This window comes from Lutra lutra, chromosome 3 (assembly GCF_902655055.1).
Source record: "Lutra lutra chromosome 3, mLutLut1.2, whole genome shotgun sequence".
In the NCBI taxonomy this organism is placed as follows: Eukaryota; Metazoa; Chordata; class Mammalia; order Carnivora; family Mustelidae; genus Lutra; species Lutra lutra.
Genome location: NC_062280.1, coordinates 75,965,470 through 75,986,020, shown reverse-complemented (window position 1 = coordinate 75,986,020; position 20,551 = coordinate 75,965,470). Strand labels below are relative to the sequence as shown.

At 36.6% G+C, this 20,551-nt stretch overlaps 1 protein-coding gene across 10 annotated transcripts in view; it reads left to right on the top strand.

Moving 5' to 3' along the window:
- The window catches only part of ZNF385B (zinc finger protein 385B), a 402,524-nt gene that overhangs the window by 252,389 nt on the left and 129,584 nt on the right, over positions 1–20,551 (top strand). Inside the window, exon 1 of one of the 10 annotated variants that reach the window (XM_047722324.1) lies at positions 15,631–15,673. The exons of the other annotated variants lie outside the window; for them this stretch is intronic. The gene's annotated coding sequence lies outside the window, so the exon portion shown is untranslated. Of the gene's footprint in view, positions 1–15,630; positions 15,674–20,551 lie in introns of those variants that run through there. 10 annotated transcript variants of the gene reach the window in all.

Here is a 20,551-nt window from a genome sequence, read left to right as displayed (position 1 = left end):
ACCAACAGATTTGGTTTCTGGTGAAAGCCTTGCTTCCTAGACAGCTGTCTTTTGGTATAACCTCACAGGGTGGAAGGAGCAAGGCATCTCTCTGGGGTCCATTTATAAGGGTACTAATCCTATTCATGAAGGCTGCATCCTCATGACCTAATAAGGTCCCTAAGGCCCCACATCCTAATACCATTACTTTGGTATCAATACATGCATTCTGGAGAGGAAGGGACATAAACATTGAGTCCATTGCAAACATTTATGTTGTCACCAGAAATACAGAAAACCCACCACCAGACAATGCAGTTTACCCTAGAATTTTGAATGCTAAAATTAGAATTTTTTTTTACCATGACTAAAGATTACTGAAGTCATTCAGGGGAATTTATTCATTTATTATTCAGTCAACAAATACCTATTGTGACTTTCCCACATTCTAAGCATTGTTGTAGATTTGAACCATAGAATAGTGAAAACTCTTTATATAGAAAGAGAGACAAAGTCTTGACCCTTCAAGGAGCTTACACTGTAGTGGTGGTGAGTTTTGTCTTATTTTATGTCTCCTAGAACCTTGCTGTGTAAAGGAGCAACAGTGTGGATGTCACATGATTGTGAGAAATGCAGCATCTCAGGCTCCATCCCAGGTCCCCTGACACAGAATCTGTATTTTATTTTACAAAATCCCCATGTGATTTGTACCCACATTACGTTTTGAGAATCACTGCTCTAAAAAACAGAGCCCAAGGTAAAGATTACAGATCTGATTTTATTTGAGAGTGTGAACGCAGGACGGTATGAACACAGGAAAAAGGGCTCGTCAGGCAAGGGAAGCCTCAAGAGCAATGAGATAGGGTGCTGGCGACCTTGTCAGAATGAATGTGATCCAGCAGCTCAGCGGGCAGGGGTGTTTGCTAGGCCTGGGGAACTGCCTCTACAGACACTGGTTGGGGGGTGGGGGTGGGGAGAGTCCTGTCTGGTTCCCTCTTGACTCCTGCTTTCTGCTGACTGAGGTTCACACCAGTGGGAGGGGCCGCTCCTACACTTCTGAGTTACAGTATCCAAATCAGAAAGTGGAGGGGTGGGTGCAGACCGAGACAGAGCAAAAGAGGGGAGCAGTTAAGGGCTTCCATGGAGACCTGCGAAGTTCATGTGTCAAAAGAACGTATATGGAAAAGTCCATCCGGTAAGTCAGTAGAAGTGACTAGAAATGGCCTCTGTCAGTCACCGGAAACACAGACCCCTCCGCCAGACAAGGTAATTCACCCTAGAATTTTGAATGTTAAATTTTGTCATCATAACTAGGAGTTTTTAAAGTGTTTTTGAACTAGTCACTCTGTCCCTCACCGATTTGTGACCGCGTGTTCCTTTGACGGCACGTAGGATTTCCATATACCTATTATTCTATTAGCTCCTCCCACCCCTAGCTTCCTAGCTGCTCTTCTTCACATTTACTGATACCCATGATGCTTTTGTCAATGCTCGTGAGTCTCAAGGCTTCAGGCCCCTCTCTCCTCACCCAATATACCGGTGCACCCCACACATGTCTGCCTTAACGTCATCATGCCCATATCCTCATCCTTGGACAAGCCAGAAATGAAGATAGAGCCAAACAGTCTGGGTTACTAAATCTAGGTAAGCAAATAGTAAGAGATACCAAAGGGGAAACCACAGATCCCAGAGTGAGGCAGAGCTAAGACCCAGCAAACACCATCGCGCCTTCTCTCCCAGAGCTATGCCTTCCCAGACTATTCGCTGTATGAGAAATTCTCATTCAAATCACCCAGATTTCACTCTGTCTAGAGTCTATGGAAATTAGGAAAATGTGGCCAATATCTAAATGTCAAAAATAGTTATCCCCAAGTGATGGAAATACAGATTTTCATTTTCATTTTTATCATATCCTGTGCTTTTCAAAATTTCTATAATAAAGCTATACTGTTTTTATAATGAGAAAGAAGCCCTTCAATAATTATTTTTAAAATGGTACGTTTTGTCAAGGATATTTTTTTAAACACAGAATAAAGAAAACTGGGATGACGTCAGTTATTAAATTTTAACTCATTTGCCTGTGTTATAGACACTCCATAGATCTACCCAAAACTCCAGTCTAGAATTTAGAAAACTCTAGATTTCCACAGCTCCCAAAACATAAAGGAGATAATCTTTTCCTCAGGGAAAAAGAGAAGAAATATTTGAAGAATCAGAAAGCAGAAATTGTGCTTTCTGAAGGCAGTACTGTATTGCTGAATGTCTAATAAGGCATTTTAAGAATGTTTGTGACTCCCACGTGCTGGGGAAATCCAGACACTACAGTAATGAGAGGGACCTCTAAAAATAAGAGCGTGTGATATTGGTCAGCTCTAAACTTAAGACACCCTCCAAGGAGGTGCTCAGTGTCACATCCTCTTAACCATTTTTAATTTTTCTATGAACAAGGAGAGCTCTTTTCAAACTCTCCTTCAAATTCTAATCTCAATTTCCATGCTGCAGAAGTAGCAGAAACATGTCTCCTACCAGTAATCATTTGATCAACTCTGATCAGTACATCAGAGGAAATTGTGTATAAATTTTAACAGATGTGGTTATTTTAACAAATATGGTTAGTGGATTCCTACAGATTCATTGCCTGCCAACTACTACTTGTACTTCTCAAGTTACTACAAAATAATAATAATCTCTAATCAGATTTACAAAACAATGGATTCTTGTTTTCTAAAAGTGGTTTACAAATCAGTTCAGAATTCATTGGTCCTGAGAAACCCTCCTCGCCTAGATAGTAATGGTCTGAACTAATCAGAATAGTCAGAAGATTTCATAGGTTTCAGGTTAAATTACCTGTGTCGAAAGAAGGAAGGCTGAATTTTTTATTTGCTGCCCTGATTTACTAGGACAGTGGAGGCTTCAGGCCTCTAATACCACTGACGTTTGCTAAGTAGAACCAATTAAGTCACTTGGGAACACTGTACTTACTGACATGAGTTAATAATGGCCATTTGGACTCCCTGTAATTATTAAGCTCATTTGATAATGTATGAAAATAAATGCATCTTAAGGGGTAAGGATTCCTGACCATTCACTTTCCACATTGAACCAAATCACCCAGTAAATATGCATATAGTTCCTGCCTGTACACACATTTTACAAGCAATGGGGTCCATTGTCACCCTGTTTGTTAAACAGTGGTGTGTGATACTTACTTTGGTGACCCAACATGAATGACTGCTGTTAGGTTCCACCTTCATGACCCATAAATACACCACATCTTGGTCTCTTTCTAAAAAAACAAACAAAACAAAAAACAAAAACACCCAGAAAAACCTACTTATTAACAATTGATTATTCTAGTGAAATTTTCAGTTGTTTCTTGTTTAGAAAACAGCTCCTCAGGTGGTAGATGACTTGGGTTGTTTTAAAAACCAGAGAATATGACACAGATGAAATAGCACAGGAAGCAGTATGTCTTGATGTCCTATTTTATCCCAGGACCCTGAGATCATGACCTGAGCCGAAGGCAGAGGCTTAACCCAATGAGCCACCCAGGTGCTCTTGATGTCCTGTTTTAATCAGAAAATGTTTCCGATCAGGCTAGAATGGTAAGTAGCATGTAGTGAAACTAAAAGATACACATGTTAAAAAAAAATCATTACCTATCATTTAACATGTCAAAATACATCGCTATGTGCATTTTAAAAAATCACATTTTGTATTTTAAACATACTTCTATTAAGTACTCAAAATCCTTGACATGTGGAAAAGGACTTTCTTATATTAAAGATAGAAGATATACCATTTCAACAGATGCGTAATCAGAAACAAAATAACATCACACGAATACTTCTTAAAATATGCAATGTGGAAAACAAATCACTTCACAATTGCATACCTTATATGAAAAGAAAATACTATTCGCTTGTGTTACTGAATATAAAATGTTTTTGAATTCAGTTAAAAGGTGTATGTAGGCATAGTGACATTTTACAGTTTTAAATATTATAGTACTCCTTGGAAATATAGTTTGAGAAATTCCCTCCAGAAACCACTTTGACAAAGATAGTATTTATAAGCAGGCAAGAAAGTTTCCTCCAAAACAAACTTACTATTTTCCTTTGCAACAAATTAAAATCTGTATAGAATAAGCTCTATAATATAGTTATGAATACTTACAATATGCAAAAATATTGACTTTGGAAAAGGCTTGCCAGATATTAAGGCCTACTGGTATATCATTTGCATTTGAATTTATATGATGAGCAGAATTTAATAAAGCTTACCAACATAAATATTTTTAAATTTTGGGAAGGGTTGATGGAAGTTCCAAGTTCCAACTGCAGTTTTCTCTTGCCAGCTAACTCAGAAGTTCTAGATAATATGACCATTCTTTTAATGGGATACAATTATTTTTATTATTATTTCTTTTCGGTTCCATCCTTTCTTGAGATCACTCCTTTTTTCTAATCATCATCAGCCCTTTCTTAGGAATGTACTTTTGAAAATATATTTTCATCATCTTCTATAGTCCATCCTATACTTTTAGGGCTTGGGGCCTTTTTTTTTTTTTAACCTTTTCGCCATTTTTCCAGTTGGCTTTTAAATTTATGGAGGGCAGAGTCTCTGTGAGCTCACTCTGATATCTCACACAGTGCTAATCCTTAGGGCTTTCATTAAAAGTGTTCTAAACAGACTCAGCTTTAAAACTCATCACAGATTACCACAGAGACATTTTCTGAAGGGAGACCTGCATTCAACTTCTGATAAATACCAGTGTCTACCATAGCCTTTTTTTTTTTTTCTTCCCCTAAAAAGAGGTTCATTATATTTTGTGTGGAAAGGGAACGTGGAGGAACTACCAGACTAGGAAGAATTAAACTTCATCACAGCTCCATTGGTGACTAACCCTGTGAGCTTTTCGAAGTAACCAAATGCTGTCAACCTGCCTTTATTAAGGGACAGCTGGAGGTACTATTGACTTAGCTTACTTCATAGAATTGCTGCTACAGTCGCATGAAGTCATTCTTGTATGAGGTAGCACTCTGAGTTCTGTAAATTACCATAAAGTTCACATAACCTGAATGTTATAATATTGTTGTTCAAAGGTCCTTGGCCATTGTGTTGTTGTTGGGTTTGAAAATAATTTCTTTTGAAAAACTGAGATCCTAGAAACCCTATTTTAAAAGATCTAAGCTATACCAATGCCTGTACTCAGAACTAGACCCCAATATAACCAAACTATTATTTGGGGGCTGCCTTGGAAGACTGTAGTCACACCAGCTAACATATACTGAGTGTGTGTACTTTCCTAAGCACTAGGCCCACTCTCTCATTTAACCCTCAATACTTTCCTATACAGGCTAGCAGTGTTACCATCCTCACTTTGTAGGTGAGAAAATTGGGGCTTAGACAGGGTAATGACTCTAAGGCCCCACAGATCAAAAGGGGCAGAGCCAGACTTGAACCCACATTTGCCTTACTCCAGCACCAATGCTCATTTCTTCTGTTCTGCCCTGGCATAACTATTAGTTAAAGCCCCATCAGTTTTCTAGCAATCTAAACCCATGAGGAAGAAAGTTAAATAGCAAGAATCAGATTGTTTAATCTCAAATTGGTTTGAAGATGCTGTGGAATCACACTGATCTTTTGAGGTGGTTAAGGAAAATTTTAGCATCTTTGAACATGAAGAGTTTTTAAAATACTAATCAAGGAAAACTAAATATCAGGATACATTTCTTTAATGAGTTATTAAAGAAAGTTTAATGAGTTACAACACATTTGTTAGCAATCCATGAATTTTCCAAATAGGTAATTTATGTTATAATGTCAAGACTTCATTCTCTAATGTAACATTTGAATCATGATGACTTCCACTTTAAAAAAAAAAAAACAAAACAGTAATATTCTAGTTGCAAAATCATTCTAGTTTTTCAGAGTCTCATTTGTTGGCAATACGTATAATGTTTTCTCTTGAAAAATCGCAGAGTGGTTACCATTAGAGAAGGTAAAAAAAAAAAAAGTAATTTTTAACTAGATGGACTAGTAGAGAAACAAACTCTGACATAATATTCAAAGTGGTTCCAGTTTGGCTGTCTTAGTGATTGTAGACTGTTAGTAATTATTGTAAAAAAAAATTTTTAAAAAGGAAAGCCTGCATGTTGTATTTTTGGGTAATAAAACCTGAATCTATAATCGTTCAGTGCCTTAAAAGAAAGCTCACAAAAACAGTCTGATCCCAATTACACATTTTATTAGTGGGCAGTTTTAAGTATTGCATAAATATCTTCTCAGGGTATTTTCTAATGAAGTCTCACACAGCTTATAGAATAAAATTACCATTTCTAGAGTAAGTCTAAACAATACACCGGTGGTCAATAATCCTGCATATCCTAATACACCACACGTGTTATATTCCTTTTTTCTTTTTTGTAGAACCTACTATAGAAAGACCTTCAATTTCTTTTGACACTACAGATTTTTCATATATTTCCCATTATTGAAATGAGAATTGTAGGTTAGTCACTAAGTAGTAAAAGTACAGTCATTTTGATCCTGCACTTGAAATCTTTCTGGTTGACTCTTTGGATATTGTCAAAGTAAAAGTTTCAGTAGATCATAGTTTTAAATGGAGAAATAGATAATAAAAAAGCAAATCATCCTAATGGCATATTTGGGGGAAAAATGTTTAAACACTTGAACCTTTCCTTTTGATCATGAATTTTAATGTAACAGTATCACCGGCTCTGTTGGTTTTAAAGGACCTTGTAGCTATTGACCCCAAGGATATTTGTAATGGTTGTATTATAATTAATACAGAATTTCAAGTAACTCAGGAACATGCACATGTATCATAGCTGTGTCCTAATTTCAAGTGGCAAATGTGAGTTTGAAAGTAAAAGATTCTTCAAATAACTTGGGCTCAGGTAAAATTAGTTTTTTTATATCAGGTTCTATTTTTTACTTACCAGAGCTATAAAAAAAAAAAGTAGAATCAGGAACACAAAACTGAAAAATTATTATATATGCTTAGATTTAGAAACTTTATATACTGGGCACCTGGGTGGCTCAGTTGTTACATGTCTGCCTTCAGCTCAGGTCATGATCTCGGGATCCTGGGATCAAGCCCCACATCCGACTCCCTGCTTTGCGCGAAGCCTGCTTCCCCCTCTCCCACTCCCTCTGCTTGTGTTCCCTCTCTCACTGTGTCCCTGTCAAATAAATAAATAAAATCTTAAAAAAAAAAAAAAAGGAACTTTATATACTAGTTATTGTTATGTTAAAAGTCAGAAAAATTGTTTATTCCATACCTGCTATCTAGTTTCATAAAGCATAAAAATGATAATCCTAGATTATAACCAAGAATTTTATACATGAAATGAATATTTTATTACTGCTTTGGGATATTTTCTGAATATACTTAGTGAACTTCAAAATCTCTTATTCTTGCTTCACCTAGCCCAAAACACTTACTCCTCCTCCCTTAGCATAGAGCTATCAAATGAGCTGGCAGCATCCCCAAATCTAAAAGTAGTTTCTAGTTGTTGCTGAAGAAATATACCCAGAGTCTCTAATGCTTTCAAAGGACTGTAAGAATGTGCAGTTTTGTCTTGTATATTCAAACAAAATGGTGCTGACTGGGATGCAAAATGGGTTATATGCCTTCATTCATCCAAGAGTGGAATGGCCTATACATTTATAATGCCTCTTTAATCTTGTCTTTTTTTTCTACCCACATATATTCACAAAACTTTTGAGAAACTTGGCTGCACCTCATCATTTCCTTCTCCAGTGGGAGTTTAATGTTGCTATTAGTAGGGAAGGTGGGAGTTGGAAACATTTTTCCTAAATAGAATGTGGGTCTTTCCGTGAGAGTAATATAATTCTGGGAACTTTTGTTAGGTACTCACCATGTGCTGATTTCTGTGATGGAGGAAGGAAAATAAATAGATAGGATTGGTTCTTGCCTTAAAGGATCTCACAGTGTAGTAGTCAGGATTTCTGGGTGAACAAGCAGCATTATATAGAACAAGAAATGCAAGACAGTTACTTTAATTTTGTTACGCAATTTAAATGGCTATGCTCTTCTGTAGATCCAATAGAAGGAATTACATTATTCTTTTAATATAAAGGAGTATACCTCCTCAAAGATTTGAAAGATAAAATATTTGATCCAAAAAATATAGAAATGAATACATGATAACTTTCCCGGACTTACATATTTAGATAAACATTTTCTCATTTGGAGTAGCCACCTTAGAAAGCTATGCAATACTCTCTTTTCATTAGAATATTATTAGATTTCCTCTGGTTGACTTGCTCGCAGAAGTAATTTAATATTGTCAAACTTGTCAGTATCCAATTTGCATTTATAGTTTTTCAGTAGAAATGCTAACCCCCCTTATTTAATTGCATATTAAAATGGTATTTTAAAGAAATGCCATATAGTTTTTGAGGAGTATCTTTAGTTCCCAATATACTGGAGTTAGCTTATTTTATTAGAACTCAAATTGGATTTATTATTCTACAACTCTTTTATTTGTAAACATTCACTAGCAGTAATGGCTGGGCTTTACAGCAAGGCAGACCTCTAAATGTAGTTGGAGCTAGGAGAGTGACACAAATGAAGATAGGTTCCATTTGGAGTTGTTTTCACTTAGGTTTACTAATGAACCAACAAATAACACAACATATGTGAGATCAAGATTCTGGTTAGCGCTCACATTTCCTGATACCTTTCTTGTTCCTCGGGTATATTCAAAGTGGTCAGTGTCATCCATGCCTCATGAGCAATCCATCTGGAGAAAGCAGCCCAGAACCAGTGGCTTCGTCTGATAGCCCCTCAGGCTGGGGGAAGGGTGATTATCTGTCACCATAGCAGGAATTTCTTCTTGAATCACCATTGTATACTCTCTTTTTGTAATGTCATCAAACCTGACTACTCCGGTCTTCTGAATGGTATTTGAACTTCCAAGAGACTGCTTTGCTCTCCCACATCTATTCTATAGAATCCCTTGGTTGATCTAATCACTATCACCACTGGTATATTTGTTTGTAGTTTAAGAAATGCCCATGGATTAAAAAAAAAAAAAAAAAGAAATGCCCATGGATTGAGCCCCGCATCGGGCTCTCTGCTCAGCAGGGAGCCTGCTCCCCACCCCTCTCTCTCTGTCTGCCTCTCTGCCTACTTGTGATCTCTGTCAAATAAATAAATAAAATCTTTTTAAAAAGGGAGGGGGGGCACCTGGGTGGGTCAGTGGGTTAAAGCCTCTGCCTTCGGCTCAGGTCATGATCTCAGGGTTCTGGGATTGAGCCCCGCATCGGGCTCTCTGCTCAGCAGAGAGCCTGCTTCCTCCTCTCTCTCTGCCTGCCTCTCTGCCTACTTGTGATCTCTGTCTGTCAAATAAATAAATAAAATCTTTAAAAAAAAAAAAAGAAAAAAAAAGAAATGCCCATGAACTGGTGTTGTCATTTAAAGTATTTACTGAGTACTCACTTTGGGGCAAACGCTGTACTGACATGTAATGCCATAACCTTTAAAGAATGTAGAATCTCCTTTAATTTTAGAGGTTTTTTTAACAGACATAAAGTTTAGGGAGAAAATAGTTCTATATAAAATGATGAAAAGTATTTTTGTTTTTAAATTATTTGGGAGAAATTAAGTAAGGAAATGTAAAGAGAGTTTCTCTAAGTTTTGCCCATTAATTTAGCTGTGACAGAAATTTTGGCAGTTAGTTGAAATGAAACATTTGGCTGTTCTTTCTTTGATATGACAATATGTGATAAAAGTTTATAATATATTCTCCCTTTGTTTCTGTTACTTCTCATTGTCAAATACTTTCCATCTACATGAGTTTGGCACTAAATTGTATAAGGAAATAAATACCTCGGGTTTGTGAATCAGAAAGTCTGGGTGAATCTCAGCTTTGAAACTCAAACAGCTTAGTTTTGAGCAAGTCCCTTAGCCTTCCTAGAATTTCAGTTTCTAAATCCATACAGTGGGTATGTTTTGAACCAAAAACAAGTGTACCAGTAATTAGATCACTTAAGAGATTCTGTAGAATATAGAAGTATAACACCATGGCAGTCTGTTGGAAAAGTCAAATACCATCTGTTACTCAAGAAGTTCTAAATACCTATTCATTCCTGCAGAGGTTGTTTTCACTTATCTGTTAAATAATAATAATAATAAGGAAATGTTATCTGTTAACACACACACACAATATTTACTGATACAATTATTAGAATGTTCATTTACTCATTTATTTTCCTACCTTTTGTCAAATAGTATGCTTCCTTATATATGGATTAAACCATGATTCCTCACATATTTTGGAATTCTTTACAATAAGTGTCCTCAGGAATCATTTTCTTCTTCACACTGTATATATCCAAAGCATTTAATATAAAAATCCATTGCTTATAGCAAACTGTCCCCCTAACTAATAAAAGGAATGAGCACAAAATGCTTTTTTAATTTTTTTTTTAAAGATTTTATTTATTTATTTGACAGAGAGAGATCACAAGTAGACGGAGAGGCAGGCAGAGAGAGAGAGAGAGGGAAGCAGGCTTCTTGCTGAGCAGAGAGCCCGATGTGGGACTCGATCCCAGGACCCTGAGATCATGACCTGAGCCGAAGGCAGCGGCTTAACCCACTGAGCCACCCAGGCGCCCCACAAAATGCTTTTTTTAAAAAATAGTTTGCAAGTGTTATATGCAAGTGATGAATCATTAAATTCTACCCCTGAAACTAATAATACAATATATGTTAAGATAATAAAAATAAATAATGAAATTTCCAAACCACAAGAATTTTAGTAAACTCTTCTGAGAAGGATATACACTAATTCTAAGGCTAATGTTTCAAAGTGCCAAACAACTAGATATTAGAAGATGTCAGAGTTTGTTGTTATGCAAAGTCTTAATTACAAGGAATTTATTGTGATGGTTGTTATAACGTCATGGCTTTTTCAGAATCCACATTTAAAAACTGTAATAATGTATATGATTCATGTTTTTGATGCATCATGTGCACATTCCCACACACCACCACTCATATTGGTTTTGTTTCTTTAATAAACACATACTAGAATATTGCAGGGTTTCTATCTTATAAATGGACTTAATTTTTTGACATATTCAGATATATCACATGATTTATATATCAAGGATAGGCCTGCACATGTTTTGGACACTGAAAACCAAAGTACATTTGAACCATTCCACAATGGAAACAAGGAAAAATCTGTGGTGAGCTCCATGACCTAAGATTGATTAGCTTCATTCATAGGAAAAGCCAATCCATACCTGGCCTAAGCTAGTATCTCTCACCACAGTGAAGAAGGAGGCAGACTAAACAGCACATGAACTAAATCTCCAAAAAGAGCCATGGCAGAAGGGGCAGTTGAGTCATGTCAGGCATAATCAAGAAAACAAACTCATTTTTATGGATTTTAGGTTTGACTATGTTTTTAAAATGTCTTCCTTCCTTCCTTAGTCTCAAGATTTACTAATATTTTTTTTGAGTTCTCAAAACTTTTCATTTATAGACTGTCTTTAATCCTGAAGAACCTAAGACAGAGACACTTTACTAACCACAAACTGGTTTGCAACAGGGTACACGGCAGTTACTATGGCAACCATGTTATAAATCTTTCTTTTCACTAAGTTGGAAGTTTTTCAAGATTCTTTCTTTGGACTGACATTTTAAATGCTTGAACTCTAGTGAAGATTATTTTTACTTCTCCATATTGTGAAAAGTTGAATTAGTCTTTTCAAAGAGTTTTGTGTGTATTGAATTTTTTGTATCAGGACACTTCAACTTAGATCTTGAAGTTCAAACCAAGAAAGAAAAAGTCCTATGAAGCAAAAATATTATCCATTTTTCCCCTAACTATAAGACTCAAACATCATATATGCTTCATATCTATCTCATAAAATATTCCAGTGTTCCCAACCTACATTAAAATGCAAAATAAAATGGTATTAGGATATAGCTTCTATCAACAGGACTTATGAATGATTGACACAAAGATATCTATGCATCGGTTGTGTGAGAAGCTCAGATGGAGTGACCAGATGAAAGATGGATGGAAAGAACCCAGAAGACTGATGGAAGCTTAATTTCAAGGGTAGAGATACCAACTTTTGGGAGAAAACTATGAAGGATACAGATCAGCTTTGCATTTGCAGTCACTGACATATTAAGCTGGGTGCATATTCAAACACAGGTGCTAAGGCAGTTCATCTTATTTGTAAAACACAGTCAAAACAATATATACATCTATATAGTAGCTTTGGCTACTACTGAATTGTGGTAAAGTGTTGCTGTGACTTGTAAGATGGTGCACTAAACCCACAATAAAAATATAAACACCAGATTTGTTCTGTTAAAAACAGAAGAAGCAACATAGAATAAGAGCCCAGGGAAATGGGGTCTTTCTAAGGAGATGGATTGTGTAGCTGGATGTGGGGTGCTGTCATAACAAATAAATAATAGCTTTGGAGAAGGGAGTGGATAGAGGCTGGAAGAATATTGAGGAGTATAATAGAAAAATCCTAGATTGCCTTGAATAAACTCTTAGAAATATGGTCATTAAAGATACTAGTGGTGGGAGTTTAGTAGGAAATGAGGAACACGTTATTAGGAAATAGAAGAATGGAGACCTTTGTTACATAGTGGCAAAGTTGAGTGGAATTGTCTCTTTCAGTTATGTGGAAACCAGAACTTGGGAAAGATGAGCTGGGATATGGAGGTAAGGAGGTTTTCAAGCAAAGTGTTAAAGATGTGGCCTGCTTCTTGCTACTTAAAGTAAAATGCAAGAGGAGTGATATAAATTGAGGGAAGAAAAGGAAACAGGGCATGAAAATTTGGGAAGTTCTCGACCTATTTAGATGACAAAAGATGCTAAAACTAAGACACCTCTGAAAGAAAAGAACAGAACCAGAAAGAAAAGGGGGGGGGCAGGAGTGGCTATAAAACTTTTTGCTGAAACATTTCAAAGATCAGATGATCAGTGTTCAGTCATAAAAATTTAAGACTGTGCCTCATAGCTTTTTGCTGTTCAATTAGAGAACTTCAAGGAATCTGTGTTGCCCTCACCCATCTCAACAGGAGCCAAAGACAGAGAAGGAATTATCTCAGAAAGACCTGTGGATATGTCTAATAGAGAGCACTGTTGTATCATCCATAAGAGACACAAAATTTGGGGGACACCTGGGTGGCTCAGTTGGCTAAGTGTCTGCCTTCAGCTCAGGTCACCATCTCAGGATCCTGGGATCAAGCCCCCTGTCAGGCCCCACGTGGCTTGTACAGAGCTCTGCTTCCGGCCCTGCATTCAGCAGGGAGTCTGCTTCTCTCGCTCCCTCTCCTTCTGCTCCTCCCCTGCTCATGTTGGCTCTCTCTCCCTCTCTCAAATAAATATAATCTTAAAAAAAAAAAGACAAAATTTTTAAGAAAATTTTATCAACAGAAACACTACCACTTAGAACTGAAAGGAACAAAAAGAGTGAAAAGTGGAAGGACACTGATGGACCCCAAAATTCTATTTACTGGAAGTAAGCTACCATGATTTGGCTGCAAACATATGCTACTGTTTGCAAAAATAAAAAAAAATTTAAAAAGAGGAATTCTGAGGGGGCAGAACTGAGATCCTCTGGATAGGAGTCCAGCCTATTCAACACCTTAATTTCACCCTGTCAGACTCACAGCAAAGAACCTAGTAAAACCCACTCAGACTTCTGACCTACAGAATGTTGCAATATTATGGGTGCTGTGCTAAGCCAGTTAGTTCATTTGGTAACTTGTAACACAGCAATGGAAATCTAATACAGATATTAATAACTAGAGCCACTAAAAGATTCTAAAGAGTGGAGTTTATGCAATTTAGAAGAGAATAAAGTGGTTCCATAAGGTTTCCATATAAATTCACTTCTAAACTCTTACAAATGTTTGCTCTGAAAACAGTTGTTCAAATGCTATATGTTCTATATGCTTTCTATTAAGTTCCAAACACATAAATTTCTGACTCTGGGAACTCCCTGGTTATTTTCTACTTCAAATTTGTCAATGTGCACTTAGTGAAGTAGATTTTAAGTCTCCCCTTCAGAGACTTAGCTGTTCACCAGTCACTGTGGAATCTCTTACCTTTCTTGCTCACCCACTGATATCATTTCTTGAATTGTTTACTCTGTATAGAAACTTCATTTAGCAACCTGAACCTGAAGTATTACTACAAAGTAAAAGTCCAGTTGGGAAAATTTTGTTTTCATCGCACAAAAACGTAACTTTAAGTCTCCAAATGAAGGTAAATGGTATGGCCTATGTTCTAAGAATGATGAGATCACCACTCCAAAACATACCAACTTGATTCATTTTGTTTTCCTTAACAGCAGCAAAAGAAGGTATAGGGAGATAGGAGAGGGATTTGCATAGCGTGCCAAGAATCTGCTAAATTGTTGGAGAAAAATAAAAGACGCCAAGGTGGGAAGATGAAAATTCTATTTTGTAGGAGAAATTTATGTTCCATATATTGTTTTTAATTTTGAAGAAGGAAATGAGCAATTTTGAGTTCTCACTTTAAGGGATAATGCATTGGTCAGGGGTCAACTGCAGGGAACAAATTCATTTTAGCTAATTCCATAAGGAAGGGATTTATTAGAACCTATTAAATGACTTTCAGAATATTTGGGATAGTTGAAAATCACCTAGCTTGACGTTCTGGATATGACTCTCGGCCTATCACAGAACATGGCTTTGACAAGGAGTAGCTGTTGCTGCCACAATGGAGAAGTTTCACCACCTTGTTCCTCTGCTGCTCTCCAAGGCATCACAACAGAAGCCTGAGGCCCTGAGCCTCTTTGCATGTGACGCAATTAAGCAAAATCCTGTCTAGAACCCTAGCAACAAGAGCATTCAGGAAATGTAGTTTTTAAGATTTTTTTTTTTTGGAAAGAAATAATAGGATAAGGTTGGTATAGCTGTGAAACAACCACAGAATCCCCCTTGAGGGCTTAATATTTAAATCAAGAAAGCCTACGAAAGCCACTTCCCAGAAGAAGCCAAATTCTGTGTTTTGGAGGTAGTAATGAAAAGATCAGATACTTAAAGTATCATTTTTCCTTTGAATCCTTCTATGTTCAGGTTTTAGTAAAATATTTTAAGTCATCATTTTCATTTTTGACAATGTGAAGTATCAATACTAAACGAAGATGAAAATCAGGTTATTATTTTTCACTGGCATTTATTTTATGCTTAATGAAATATACTTTATCATGTTATAGATCTCCAAAGTCTAGTAGTCATTTCTAACATATAAGAAGAGTTCGCCTATGTCACCTAAACACCTTTGTTTCATGGTTTGTATAAGATACTGTTGTCCTGAAATGAGAATCCTACTTAACAAGCTTCTTTTTTTTTTTTTTTTGGCATTACACCTCCTCTTTATCTGAACTAGCTTCAAAAATGCTATTGTCAAAAATAACATCAGCTTACAATGGGCTTACAGCAGTGATGGTGGTTTTAGTAACTGAGTCAGTCTTAGGCCAAGTGCCATAAGCTGGCTCGAGTCCTATGTTAGCGTATTATTTTCTGCGACTTAGGTTCAGAACACCGGGGCTTAGATATAGGCAGGCACAAAGAAGACTAGAAACCAGTAGTGGTGAATAATGTCTTCCCTGCTGTAACATACGCAAAAAAGTATGTATTATATAGTGTTTGTGGTTGAGTTAACAATGACTTAATGAGTGTAGCTGCCATTTAGAGCACTGGACACTTCACAACAGCTTTGAGTATTATAATTCACAACTGAAACCTGACAGAATTAACTACTGCTTATTCTAGTATTTATTTAGATTTATTTGTGTGACTGCCAAATTAAGTTGAAATTAGACCTGCTTAATAACAATAACAAATTAATCCCAACAGACTGCTAACATATTATCAGTAGGCTAAGAGCTCAGAGGAAAGCAAGAAGCAAGTAACTGGAATGGCAGGGTGAAATGTTTTCCATTGATGCCCATTTCCGGTAACTGATCTTATTTTCTTTTGGTCTTTTCGTTCCTTTTGCCTGCTTTTCCTTTTCAAATTTGGAGGAAATCTGCCTAGTTGTTTTACTCCCACCCTTTCCTTTGCCATCATTACTTATGGTCCTGGAGGTAGATATTGTAGTTTGGAGAAGGTAACTACTACATGTGTGCATTTTTAACTTACTGGCAGCAGACAGGTTATGAAGGAAGATAGGTGTAAGTAAGGGGACCGTTCATCCCCATTTGCCTGGGACTGTCCCAGGCTGTGCCTATTAGTAGCCTCCCCTTTCATTCTCAAAACTGTTCTCCTTTTTAGATAGCAAATTAAGCGATCACCCTAGTAATACCTAAGATGGGCTAAAGGATGGTATAGAGAAATGTAGGAACTCTTAAAAAACATGTTCATGGTAGTTGAAATTTGGGTAGAACCAGTTAATCTTAATATCTTGGTAAAAATTGCAAGGACAGATGCCTTTTCTCATATTGGGGTGTCTGTGCCTCTTCAGAACTTTGTTATCTTTTGGGAGTGCTTTCAAATGTTCCTGTTTAGACGCATGAAAATTGAATTACCTAGATTCTTGTAGAATTTTAATAAGTGAGAGGGTATTTTCCATTCGGTAATCTAAAAAATATTCCTAAAACAATTCTCGTGGAATTATAGTTCAGAAATATAAATGGATGTTTAATAAAATGTATTCATGATGGATTTGTAAAAAAAAAATTTCAGGGATACTATTGTTGTTGGTAACTTTGGGTAAAGAGAAAGTACTTAAATGGAAAATATTTGAAATGTTCAGCAAACAGAATAAAATTAATATAGTGGAGTCTTTTTCAGATACTCTAATATTCTTTTTCATATATAATTTCTGAAGGTGATTTTCTGTTATGTTTCAATGTTTATTATATTTTAAAGAAAATATTTCTTGCCCCAAACCAGGTTTTCATTCCCATTGATAGCAAGTAATTCATTTTTATCATAATTGAAAGCAATATTAATATTTTAGAGACATTTAAATGAATCCAGACAAGTTATTTCCCTTGTCTTCCCTTCTAACAATAACTTTTTATGGTGGGTTGAATAAATAAATAAAGCTCACTGCAAAGACCTCGGTTTTAGAATTCCCAAGTAGATTGTAATAGATAGTTTTCCCATATGAAAATTCAGTGTTCACCTATAATATGCTAAATATAAGGTTGTAGGGATTTTTGAGAAGCCTTTAGAGCCTGCTATCAATAAAAAAAGACACCAAGGAGTAAAATACCTAATGATTAGGGCTGCCAAAAACCCTCCATGAGCACTTTAGACATACAACTTGCAATTAGAGCTAACACATTTTCAGTTTCATATTTTGTTACCTTGTTAATAATTAACATAATGCAACAACTCCATCTGGACCATGAAATAAAAGAATGTAATTCCAAAGGAGTTTTTATAGTACATTTCTTTTTTCTGTAAGAAACATTATACAAAGATATTATAGTGTATTTTTGTTCAGTATTCTTTTTCCCAATTACTAAATATTATCACTTTTATGGGTGGGGAAGTTCGCCAGGGGTTTCTGCTACTGTAAAGATAACATGGGGTTAATCACAATGTCATGCTTTCATTCTCCATTTTTTAATGAGGTGTACTTATTGCCAAAGGAAAGCATTCTATGAAAAGAGTAGAGTCCGTGTTATGATTGTAATGACTGAATTTGTGTTTTAGCCATCCAACATACTGAGACTATTAAATTACAGTGGTCAGTGCTATACTTATGAATTAATAAAAATGGCAGTTACTTAAGGAAGCAGCCCCCCTCCCGCAATAGACATTATGTTTGCCTATATGAATACAGGAAAAAGGTGTAGAGTGCTCTTAAACTGCATTGCTGCTAGGAGATCTAAATTTTCTAGACCATGAAAAGGGAAGGAAGAACAGAGAAAGAGACCAAAATCTGTCAAGTCTCAGATCTGTCTCCTTTATAAGCCAATTCATACCTTTATTCTTCAAAAATGGCATATATATGTGTATATATACATATATATATACTTACATATATGTATTTTTTAAATTTTGAGAAAGATATTGTTCCTGCCTACTTTGTAATTACAAGACACCTAGTCACAGTGCTGCTAATACCACGATGTTTTCTGTTGGGCAGGCTCTGGATCTTGTTTTCCATTAAGAAAAAAGAAAATAAGCTTATACTTAGAGTCACTGGAGCAGAAGAGACCTAAGGGTCCCAGTGGCCTTATAGAATGGACACTGGAGGGAGACCTGAGATTCAGCCTATAACTCTGACCCCTTGATAAACTACTGAAAGGCTCTTCCTGTGCCTCAGTCTCCCTATTAATGAAGTCAACCCACATATTCCATGATAACTGATTTATGAGGACATGAAAGAGGTAGTAGACAATATTTATCTTAGGAACCTCCAAGGAGAACCCATTCTTAGTGTTAAGTACGCAGAGTAAAATATAAGCCGAAGCAAAAAGAAAAGGGCCAGTTGATTTACTTTTCACCCTAAAGCCCCACCAGGTGCTAAGGCACCATCTGGGGAGAACCGTCTTGAGATGCTTCTGCAGTGTCTTGAGATGCTTCTGCAGTTAGCCCTTTGTAAGGATGATTATTATGACAAGTCTTCTAAGAAAGTATATAGGCAAAGAAGTATTTGCCCAGCCAACCCCCTGCCTCCCACTGGGTTCTGTCTCTGTGCTTGGGAGTCCTATTCACAAGGCATGTACTATTTATTAATAAGCATGTAAAATTCTCAGAAGGGAGACAAAAAGGAAATGTAAAAGAGAGAACTAAAGCTGCTATTTATGATACACTACCATATTCTGGATGGTATAATAATTATGGTAATAAAAATAACAATGCAGTCACAGGTAAAATAAGGGCAGGTAAAGAAAGTCTCAGATGCCAGGCTTTGGGCTGAAACCCCATGCATACATTGTCTCATATAATTCCATGAAACAAATTTTAACGTAATCCCTATTTTATAGTGAGAAATCTGAGACACCGATAGGTTCCCTGACTTGCCCAAGGTCTACTGAGGTTGTGGAAAATGAGGTCAAACCCCAGGAGGCTGTCTCTAGGATATGCTCTCTCTCTCCCACAATTCTGATTATGCTGACAGAGGGACATCATCTGTTGATGGAGAGCATGGTGGCAGGAGGAGCTTAGGTGACCACTCTAGGGTCACACACAGACCCTACACAACAGCAAGGATCTGAATCCTGCCCTTTCTAAATATGTGCTTTCCTCTATACTGTGCTACATTTTTCCTCGTTTATAATTTTTATCCTTGTGGTGGCAGCTTAATGAATGTTAAATAAAATATCTAATTATAATTAGCTACCTCACAAAAGGAAAATAAGCAGGACTAGCCATACGTAAGTATTCACATCATAGTAACATCCTTTTCTTCATATTGGTTAGTTGCATAGCTTTCCATAAGAATCAGTTCCTGTTACCAAAGTGGACTGGTTTCACAATTTCAAACCTCCTGTATTCCAGTAACTAGTTAATGGTGTCTTCATAACATTCTTCCTTTTTTATTTGTGGAGCTAGTCTGGTAAGGTAAAGCTTGGTTAATTATTTCTAAATTCTCGGACCTGACAGTAAAACACCCTTCATGTATCAGATCCAGTGTTGATGGATATATACAAATAGGAAATAGATATAGAATCTGGGCTTTGACTAGGGTAGGAGAGAAATGCCTTTTCTCTTCCCCCTCTTTGGGGAGCACAAAACTGCTGTGAATTAAAGAAATGTCAGTATACCTTCCCACTTCAGAAATAAATGTATGTTCCCTCTTTCTTTAACCTCCTTTTGTTCTTTTCTTTGCTGCTCTCCTTTCCCTATGCAATGTGTGTGTCCAGGCAGCTCTGCCTGGTTTGGATTTGGTAGGAGAATGGACAGGAACCTGGACCATTTAGGGCAGAAATTAAGCCAGTTAGTTAGGACTGAGTTAAGCCCCCTCTCTTCATTTCATGTATGCCATTGAACAACTAGAGGGTAAATTATGATTTTTACTTCCTCCTGGGCATTAAGTCTGAGAGGATAACTATAAAGTAAAAAGAAAATTAAAAATTGAAGTTGACACACCTTTCTTAATTCTTCCCAAGTTGCCTGAGTATGATTATTTTCAGAACTTCTTTATTCCTGTAAATATATGGGGTACCAGTCAACATAAGGAATTGCTCTAGATGATAGAAATCTGCCTGAAAACTAAGACAAAAATATGAAGAGTATCAGAGAGTCTGGAGGTATTGGGTTGGATGGGAAGATCTGAAAGCCTAAGATAAGATGAAGACAGAGCTCTCTGTAATGCAGGGGTTTTCAAGAGTTCCTATCAATTTGTGAAATTTTCCTTCCATGTTTAGCCCTCAAGCTCAGTCCTACTTGGATCGTCACATTTTGCTTTTCAGATTCACCACCACTGATGGTGAGTCAGGAACATCAGCTATGTATAGAAAGGACAATGCCTTATAACATTTCAAGATGGAAAAGAAAAGACTTTCAGTCACTAGGCAGGCTGACCTCGGGGCTGTCAAGCAAATT